Below are 9,749 nucleotides of genomic sequence, written 5' to 3' on the forward strand. Positions count from 1 at the left end.
GTTCATGATTAAACACATAAGCGTGCATAAAAAAAATCTATGAGATAGAATTTAGAAATAAATTGTGAGAATTAGGGTTTATTATTTGTCTTTGTTCTATTATTAATATTACTTTTACTGTTAGATTGTGTTATGTGATATTTATTTAACGTGGATGGGTACTTATAGGCGAGTGACTTATTTCAAAAAGACGCTTAGTTAACGACTTTAATGCACTCACCTAACACACGGCTGTATTATATATCATTCGAAAGCTGATAATCTGTACTTTCTGTTTTGCCCGGTCGTTAAAAAATCGTACGGTGCATTTTCCGTTAAATCAAGGTCAAAGGTCATGAAAAAAAATTCCAATTTTTACGATTATTAAATAAAACGTGATTTTCTTATTCTTGTACCCTAAAATTTTTCAAAAGATCATATGAACTTTATGGAACATGATACATAATTTCAAAATCGAACAAACAATTAGAAATTCGATGCGCAAAATTTCCCGAAAATTGAAATTTATCACAAATCCTAAAAAAATTAGTTTTTTTTCAAAAAGTGAAATATAGCTTGGGGAATCGATATTTGTATGCTAGAAAATAGATAAATGTATATATTTTAGGTCAAGGAATATTTGTTTTGTAATTTTAAGATGTTATAATTCATTTTGGTCATGGAACAGCCTTCTATTGAAGTGTTTGAAGTTGCCCAAAAATCTACCATCTTCAAATAGCGATCATTTTGTTAATTTATGTTAAAATAGCACATCGCTAATTGTGAATATCAGGGAGGAGAATGATATTGCATATTAAAAGAAGGGATATTTAAAGTTAGAACATAATATATGCGAGGTAATTGAGGTTAAACTGTTTTTTACTGAGTCAAACTTTTTTACTTTTTGTAATTATGTTTAAATGCAAACATGACTTTGCTACTAAATCGTAGGCAACATTGAAATAAGTTAGAAACACTTGGTTGTCTAGAGCGCGATGTAAACGAACTAAATAAAATGCGGCTGTTTCGTATTTAGTTTAAAATCGTGTTATATTAAATCATATTAAATGTGTTTAAAAGTTTATTCGCTTTAATTATTTGAATAAAAGATGATTTGAGAAATTTCTACATAAGCTTTTAAAATACATAAGCATGGCATTGTGGATGTAAAACACTATAAGCAGTGTATAATAACAAAATGACAAAGTTAAATACCCTTCTTTACCTTACAAGATCATTCGCTGTTTTAGGAGTGATCGTTTTCATGGTATGCTGTGTTTTGTGGACTGTTGTTCGTCTCTTGGACTTTAACTTTATTTTGTTCATGGTTTTAATTAACTTTATTTGATTCATGGTTTTAGATGTTGATTATCCCTTTGGTATTTTTTTTTTACTTTAAAGACATTAAGTTGCAGTAATGAAAATCGGCCAAAAATCACCTCAAAGTAAAGTGAAGAAGATAAACGCAATAAGACAAATATCCGCGAAAATACTAAGTAACTTAATTTGCTCACGGTGATATATATATAGAACAAAATCGTTATCATGATGCATTTAGCTACACTGATCTATCATTTTAAAATCTTTTACTACTTGAATAAGGACGAAATGTACTATAGGGACATCAAACTCATAATCAAAAACGAACTGACAAAGCCGGGCAACAAACGAACAAGACAAGCAACAGTATACAAAACACAACATATAAAGCTACAGATTGAGTAACACAATCTCCTCAAAAATGTTTGAGTGAACTCAGGGCTCCCAAAGGGTAGGCAGATTATGTTCCACATGTGACAACCGTCTTAGTTTAAACATATTTATTTATAGTGGATTGGGAAACAAGTTTTGCAACTTTAATTAATCTCTTTCCACTTTGCGTGAGCAAGTTCTACCTTGAAGCGGCATTAGTCTGCTCTTTTTCGAAATCTACAAACGTGTGTTTAACGTGCAAGAGATATGGCTCTCTCTTTACTCGGGTCAGCCATTTATCGTCCCCTTCCGATGGACTTTCATTGTTTCATTAAGACCATACTCACAAATGGTGTCTAGTAGAGCCGAAAATTCAGTCCCTGAAATTTTCATCACGGAACGGGAATCGAACCAGGAACCTTTGTGTTAGTAGTTCGATGCACTAACCACTACACCACTGCTCTCTTTTACCCGTCTTGTGGCTCATGTATTTCCTAACTCGGTGCCAAGCCTTATTCGGTTGGTGTCTTTCACGGCAAAGATGATGGCAATTTGGTTACGTCGATGGAACTTATCAGTCGTCATCTGGCGAAACAGATATCCCATAATTGTCAACGAACTCGTATTGGCGTCCATGAAATTTTCAAAGGGCTGATTTCAACTTTGCATTTGAACTCTGGTTTAGAACCATGTTTAAACCACCATTTTTCTTCATATGTCCTGTACCAAGTCAGGCATATGACAGTTGGTATCGAATACTCTGTTTCTTTGTATGATGGCGTGTGTTTTTTTTGTAGCAGTTCAGTGTTTCTGTTATATTGTTGTGTTCCTCTTATAGTTGATGCGGTTCCCTAGTTTTGTGACCCGGATTTATTTCAGTTACTAGTAAATCTATTGATCACTATTGAATAGCGGTATACTATAGTTGCCTTTATTTCAGAGGAGATGCAGCTCAATAAAATCGGTCTCCTCCTTTAGTCGTATAGATATGCAGGCGTTGCTATAATGTTGTTAGATGGAAATGAGAAGTTTATAATTTTGTAGTAAGGGGTGGTTTTATGGGTTGTTTTATGCACATTTCTCTTGTCGTAAAACATTTTCTCAACCAAACCTCATCATCGATTTCAAGATACGTGATGGAGTAATCTATATCTGTTGAGTCTTTTATTTCCAATTTCAATGGAAATTCGAGTCCAACATTGTCACAAATTTTGCGCTCTTTAGTGAGATGACATCATCTATATAGTGGAAAGTGAAGTTTCAAAATAATGAAAGCTTCTTTTCAGTCGTCATCAGAAACTCTTGCATGAAGTCATCCTCGTATGAAAAATGAACTAGTCATTCAAGCTATTCAGGAAGTCTAGTTGTAACTAGAATCTTTACGTATAAATGGATATTTTTTCTTCCAAATTATTCTTATTTTATGAATTAATACATGTAAACAATGAACAACGCAATTCAAGAAATCAAGTTTAATAATGTGTTTACTAGTTTTTTGAAATTCTTTGAAATTTCAATTTTCATCAATTTATTTTTATTTATTTTGGTCGAAATTTTCAATTCACATAAAATAAATAAAATGGTCTATAAAATATTTATAATGAAGCTACAAATCAAACAATTAGAAAAGTCAAAATATGTTAATTTCAGACTGGTAGTTACAATGCAGATTGCAATTCTCTTAGTTTCACCCCCTTTATTTCAAGCAATAAGATGATTCGCGCACATATGTTTTACTCTAATTTTTTTCATATTCTTAAGAATTTGTTTATTAAATCTTATATTGACCACATACAATGTTTAAATACGAAGAAATTCCTAAAAGCAGTGTTTTCGCAGATGGTGGTATTTTGGGCAACTGTATGAGTTGTTATGATTTGCTGTTTGATTAGAAGTAAGCATACTTTTAGGAAATTTTATGATGTCAAAAACTTCTTTGATAGTCATTACAGGGTATTAACAGTCTCCGGGACAAGTTTGCAATTCCGCTGAGTGCAAAAGTTGTCACCTTTATTTTTGGAGTTAAGTCAAAACAAAGTTGATAACTTGGTTGGTATTGGTTCCCTGATATTTGTCCTAAAAAAATTTGGCTCTAGCACCACTGTTGAAAAAGTTATGCCCCTTTTTTCAACAATTTCCTCAGAGGAAAAGTACTTTTCCTCAAGGAAAATCAAATTTCCCTGAAGGAAAAAAATTTTCCTCAAGGGAAATTGTTTTTTCCTCAAGGGAAAAAGATTTCCCTTAGGGAATTTGCTGCATAATTATTTCCTTTGAGGAAATTCTATTTCCTTAAAGGAAATTCTTTTTCCTTAGAGGAAATTCTTTTTCCTTAGAGGAAATTCTTTTTCCTTTGAGGAAATTTGCAGCTTCAAATTTTCCTTTGAGGAAATACTTTTTCCTGTGAGGAAATTTGTAGCTTTACATTTTCCTTTGAGGAAATACTTTTTCCTGTGAGGAAATTTTTGACAAACACTTTTCCTTGGAGGAAAATTCAAGACAACAAATTTCCTTTGAGGAAATCATTGTTCTTCAAATTTCCTCTAAGGAAATTTCTGAACATCAAATTTCCCTTAAGGAAATGTTTTTCCTTATTTTTACTTGTTAAACATTTCTTCACTACACCATGTATACAAACAGTATTAATATAATTATTAAAAGACTGTAGAATTGATGCAAATGATATTTAAAAATTTAATAATAAATGTTTGACTCAAAATTTTAATGACATTGAAAATAATACAGTCTGACTGTTTAGATCTAGGTATTGTTTATACTTTTTATATAAATTTAACTTTGATTTATAATTTTTTTGGAGCAAATGCTTCTGTTTTCTTTGTAATTGTGTCAATGCGATACAATAATTAGCAACCAATTTGAATGTCATTATATCATTTGCGGTGTTCTAAAAAAAATATTTATATATTTGCAGATTAAATAATAAAATAAACACTTTTCGTGTTATTTTAAATTAGAATTTCTTCTGTTTCAGCTTGTGTACAGTTATTCAATCCACTATGTAAGAATTTAGTGAATACATTATTCCATTCACTAAACAATTCCCTTCAATTCTAAGAGAAATCATTTTTGCAAATTGTTCTTCAATGATCTTCTTCTGTATATTTGATATCAGGGAGCGATGTAAATGAGTGGATAAAACTGGTGTTCCTTTTTTCAACAACAAAATAGTATTTGTTCTGCATTCTCCTTTCTTTTGATTAAGATATGTTGTTGTTTTTATGCAATAGTGTTTTCAGGTATCTATGATAGAACTCCATTTTGTTTTATATGGTCATTATCACATGTTGAAATTTCCTTTTTCTTTTTTGCAGGAAAGCACACATTCCATTTCAAATTAATCCAATTATGCACTATGTAAATAAATTTCAACATTAAGTTTCCTCTTCAGTAATGACCTATTGATCATGAAAACCGAGATGTCTGATCACCTATAAATACACAAAAAAAGCAAATAAAATGTTATAAATGGAGAGAGAAACAGCAATAAATGTTTTTCATGTGTATCTTTCCTTATTAAAATACATTAAGTAAACTTGAACTCGAGAAAAATAAATAACTGCGATGTAGACTAGAAAGTATAAAATGCAAGATAAAGTATTCACGAAAAATTAGTTGATTTACAGAAGTCAAGTCCATGTTTGCAGGAAATTTACATCATTGGTTGTCTGGTGGAGAGTTGTCTTATTGGTAATCATACCACATCTTATTTTTATATAACCTTGCCATATTCCTATTGTGCCTGTCCAAAGTTCAGAGCCTGTAGCTTTTATCAGTTTAGTCTGACACTAAAATTTAGTGGTTGTTGTTGTTGTTTCATACCGGTCATATTTATTTTTTGTAATTTATTTTGTTATAAACTAGGCAATTAGCATGATTAGTTTTACAGTTTGAATTGTTTCAATGTTTCATCTTTAGGTCTTTTATACTTTGACTATAGTATAGGGTATTGATTTTCTCATTATTGAAGGTTGTAACAGGCCTACAATTTCTTTCTCAAAGCCGTGATAGTTTTCATATTTAATATACCACATCTTTGAATTTTTATAGTAATCATGATACTAGTAATCATCTTTCAAGTTCAATAACTTTTTAAAATTAAAAGGTGCCTTACCATTTAGGTTTAGTTGGCTTCTGCAAATTTTACATTGCCTATCATTTCTGCTGTATATTATTTCTCTGTACCTTCTATAGTTCTTGTCCTATACATAAAAGAGTAAAAGTTGAATGACATCTTGCATCAATATTTTTTCTGTTTAATGTACATTTATATGTATATTAATTTGTGTTTAATAAAAATCTAAACCATGAGTGCTTGATAAGCTTCTTGCCCTTATAGCTGGTCTGTAAGCTTTAAATGAATTTTATTGATCGACTAAAAAACTATGAGCACTGCGCAAATAAGACCCCCGCCCTCCAAAAAAATAAAACATGCACAAACAGTGGTATTCATTGACATAAAACATGTATATAATTTGGCTCAATTTATAGATCTCTCAAGTGACTATAAGTTTAAGGCTGCGATTATTTTAACAAATACATTTCTAAAACCTTTCAAAAATTTTGAAAATGGACAAATTTTAAATAATTTTGCAACAACTAAAGTTCCTTAACACTGCATCTTATAAAAAAATATACATGATAAATAGGGAATGATACTCCAGCTTGCATATTATTCAAAGTTTTAAAGGAACATAACTGAAGAACGGTAAAAGTTTTACTACAAAAATTTGAAATTGATCTGTTTAAAATTGTGATAAAAAGTATTGTTTTAAAGTTTAATAAAATTTGGTTGAGGGAAACTTAAGTTAGAAGGCTGAAACAATTTTTTCCATTTTTAAAGAACATAACTATAGAATTTAGTAAAAGAGACACTACCAAAATTCAAAATTAATCTGTATTTTTTGGTTATAAGCATTGTGTATTGATTTCATAACATTTGGTTGAGACAAACTAAAGTTTAGAAAACAGGAAACCAAAAATTCAGCATATTTTCCCCATTTCTAAAGGGGCATAACTCTGATACTCTAGTACAGTAACACTGACATCACCAAAATTCAAACTTGATCTGAGTATTGTGATAACAAGCTTTTGTAAAAGTTTAATTGAATTTGTTTGAGGCAAACTAAAGTAATGTAAGAGAACAAAAAACAACACAGACGGACAAACGATCAAGTGTTAAACATTATGCCCCCTCCACTTTGGGTCATAATAATAAAAAGGGTGTTTATGTCAAGATATAAAAACAATTCATCAAAGTTTCATAAAAATTTGTGAAAGCATTCTTGAGACTATCCTAATCCCAAGATAGATAGTACAATGACATAAATCAGATTTTTTTTTTAAATTAAAAGGAAAATTATCATGTTTATGTTATACAAAAATAATTCACCAAGTTTCATTAAAATTGCTCAAAGCATTATTAATAGTATACGTACTGGAAAATCCCCCCTTTTATGAATAAAATCCCCTATAACTTTAAATTAAAAATTCAAAATCCCTAAAAATTAAAAAGGACCTTAATTATGTGACTTGTTATTTAACATAACAAAAAAACCAAAGGCAATGAAAGAGAAACTGACAATGCCAAGGCAAAACATAAGATGCAGAAAAGAAAAGAAAACAAAACAAAACACTAAGCAACACCAAAAAACTAGTGTTGAATTTATGTGCTCAGTCAGTCAGTGAGAGTTGGCAGATCCTGACCTACTATATCTATGCTTAAAAACATAAAAATCATATAGTTCTAAACATGTTTTGTAAATTTATACTTTATTAACAAGTGAAACTGCGAGTTACTGCTCACTGATGATACCCCCGCCGCAAGTGGATAATATAAATAGTGTAAAAATATGCAAGTGTTCGGTAAACAGGAAGTTGTCGAGTGATGAATCTGAAAACGCATCACACGGTATAGCTGACTTATATAAATCCTGAAACCAAATTTAAGAAATCCTTGTATTGTAGTTCCTGAGAAAAATGTGACGAAAATTTTCAACTTGGCTCAGTATCATGTGTAAAATCATACAAGTGTTCGGTTAACAGGAAGTTGACAAGTGATCAATCTGAAAACGCATCACACGGTATAAATGACTTAGATAAACCCTGAAACCAAATTTCAGAAATCCTTGTATTGTAGTTCCTGCGAAAAATGCGAAGAAAAATATTCATGGGACGGACTGACTGACTGACGGACGGACGGACGGACTGACAGACAGAGGTAAAACAGTATACCCCCCTTTTTTGAAAGCGGGGGTATAAAAGTTGTCATAAATAGCATAGACACCTTTGAGTTTTGAGAACCACATGTGTTAATTGTGCGAGTATAATCATTGATTATCATGCACAAGATTGACTTTTTAAAAAAAAGCCTATATATTGAAATTTTCTGAAAATATTGCATGCATTAATTAATATGACCAATTTCAAGAAATGCACAAAGATGCGAGATGATTTATATAATTGTAATTTCAGGAATTTACAGTAAAGGCTTTTATCCCCACTGCATTTTGCACTTTTTCTTATTCAGGAGCCAGAAGTTATGGCCTTTGTGACCTTTGTATGATTTTTATTTTAGTTTCTTTTTCTTTGTATTGAAAAGTTTAGTATGACGTCCATTATCACTCAACTAGTATACATTTTTGTTTAATGGCAAGCTAAAGCATGCCTCACAGGCACGGATCCAGGGGGCTGAGGGTTGGACATGTTGGAACCCCCCCTTTCTTTACTGGACGATCAATGCATTTGAATGGGGACATGTAGTTTAACACCCCCACCCCCCAATTTGTCCTGGGTTAGGAACCCCTTTATATGACTCAGGATCCACCCAAGTCTCATGTTTTGGGATTTTCTCGTTGCAATGAAGACCCATTGGTGACCTATGGCTGTTATCTGCTCTTTGGTCATGTTGTTATCTCTTTGATACATTCCCCATTTCCATTTCAGTTTCTTTTCAGTTTCTTTTCAGTTCTATTATAAATATTACAAACGAGTTTGGCGCGTTTACAAAAATATAATTGTCTGTGCTGACAGGGGAGTATGTGTGCATACCAATATTTAAATTTTCTAGGCCTTCTTTTTGAATATTTTGTGCATTTCTTGGTAAAATACTGTCAGACCTCGAGTGCTGTTGTTTAACAAAAACGGTCAAGTAATGTAGGGGAAAGAAACGAACTAAAAAGAACCAAAATAAGCCACAACTAATGGGGGTCTCATTGGGGGTTCTGTTCACGGATCCCGCTTAGTTACTTTTTATTTTTGTTAGATTCCCGCATGATGCCATTACGCTTACACTATATAAGTGAACAATTCTGATATTTTTGTAATTTCCCATGTCCCGCTAAACTTCATTTCGCTTTTTCACGGCACAACAAAAAATACGCCTCGACAATCCCGAGTCCCGCTCAGACCCCCTTATACATACATAATGAATAGTTTACTATGAAGTCAGTAGTCGGGTCAAATACACATGTATATACTTTTAGACGACCTTAGATTCATTCAAGGCCGTAGGGCATGTCCTTTTAAAGTGTGGCAAATCGCCGAGCGGAGCGAGGCGAAAAAAATTTGGGCTTTTTTTTTAGGGTGGTTCGGGTGCCTGAAACGGGAGGAGCTTTTTCCAGCATTACCATCTATGATAAAAAATAAAAAAAATAACAGAAATGCGTTTTTTTTATTAACTAGCCTAGTAAGTGAATAATCAAGTTTCAATTTTAACGTTAATCTATGTTGGTCAACTAATACTTTCCGATTCTCCTGTGACCTGTACTATCGAAAAGCTTCAACACACGTTCTTATGTATATATATAGATGTATGTCCAACAGCAAGTTATAAGCTTTTAAAAGACGAGCATCAATAAGAATATATTTATTATACATAATCATTAACCATAAGAATAGGTACAGAGAAAAATAGACCAACATTGTTACTTAACCGGATTTTTGACGTTCTAATGTCACAAGTGATCACAAGTTATCTGTAAACATTCCGCTGGAAGACCTACCTGGACACATTATTATGCTGGAAAACCTATACCTAGACACATTATTCAATTTCTATCAAT

At 31.8% G+C, this 9,749-nt stretch overlaps 1 long non-coding RNA gene across 1 annotated transcript; it reads right to left on the reverse strand.

Annotated features, from left to right (window-relative positions):
* Positions 1–4,573: 4,573 nt before the first annotated feature.
* On the reverse strand, positions 4,574–8,821 carry LOC134701856 (uncharacterized). The gene is made up of 3 exons (XR_010104230.1): positions 8,737–8,821; positions 5,801–5,888; positions 4,574–5,117 (listed from the first exon to the last, which is right to left on the reverse strand). It is a non-coding gene; the product is annotated as an uncharacterized LOC134701856 (long non-coding RNA).
* Between the last annotated feature and the right edge of the window lie 928 nt (positions 8,822–9,749).

This window comes from Mytilus trossulus, unplaced genomic scaffold (genome assembly GCF_036588685.1).
Source record: "Mytilus trossulus isolate FHL-02 unplaced genomic scaffold, PNRI_Mtr1.1.1.hap1 h1tg000350l__unscaffolded, whole genome shotgun sequence".
Classification (NCBI taxonomy): domain Eukaryota; kingdom Metazoa; phylum Mollusca; class Bivalvia; order Mytilida; family Mytilidae; genus Mytilus; species Mytilus trossulus.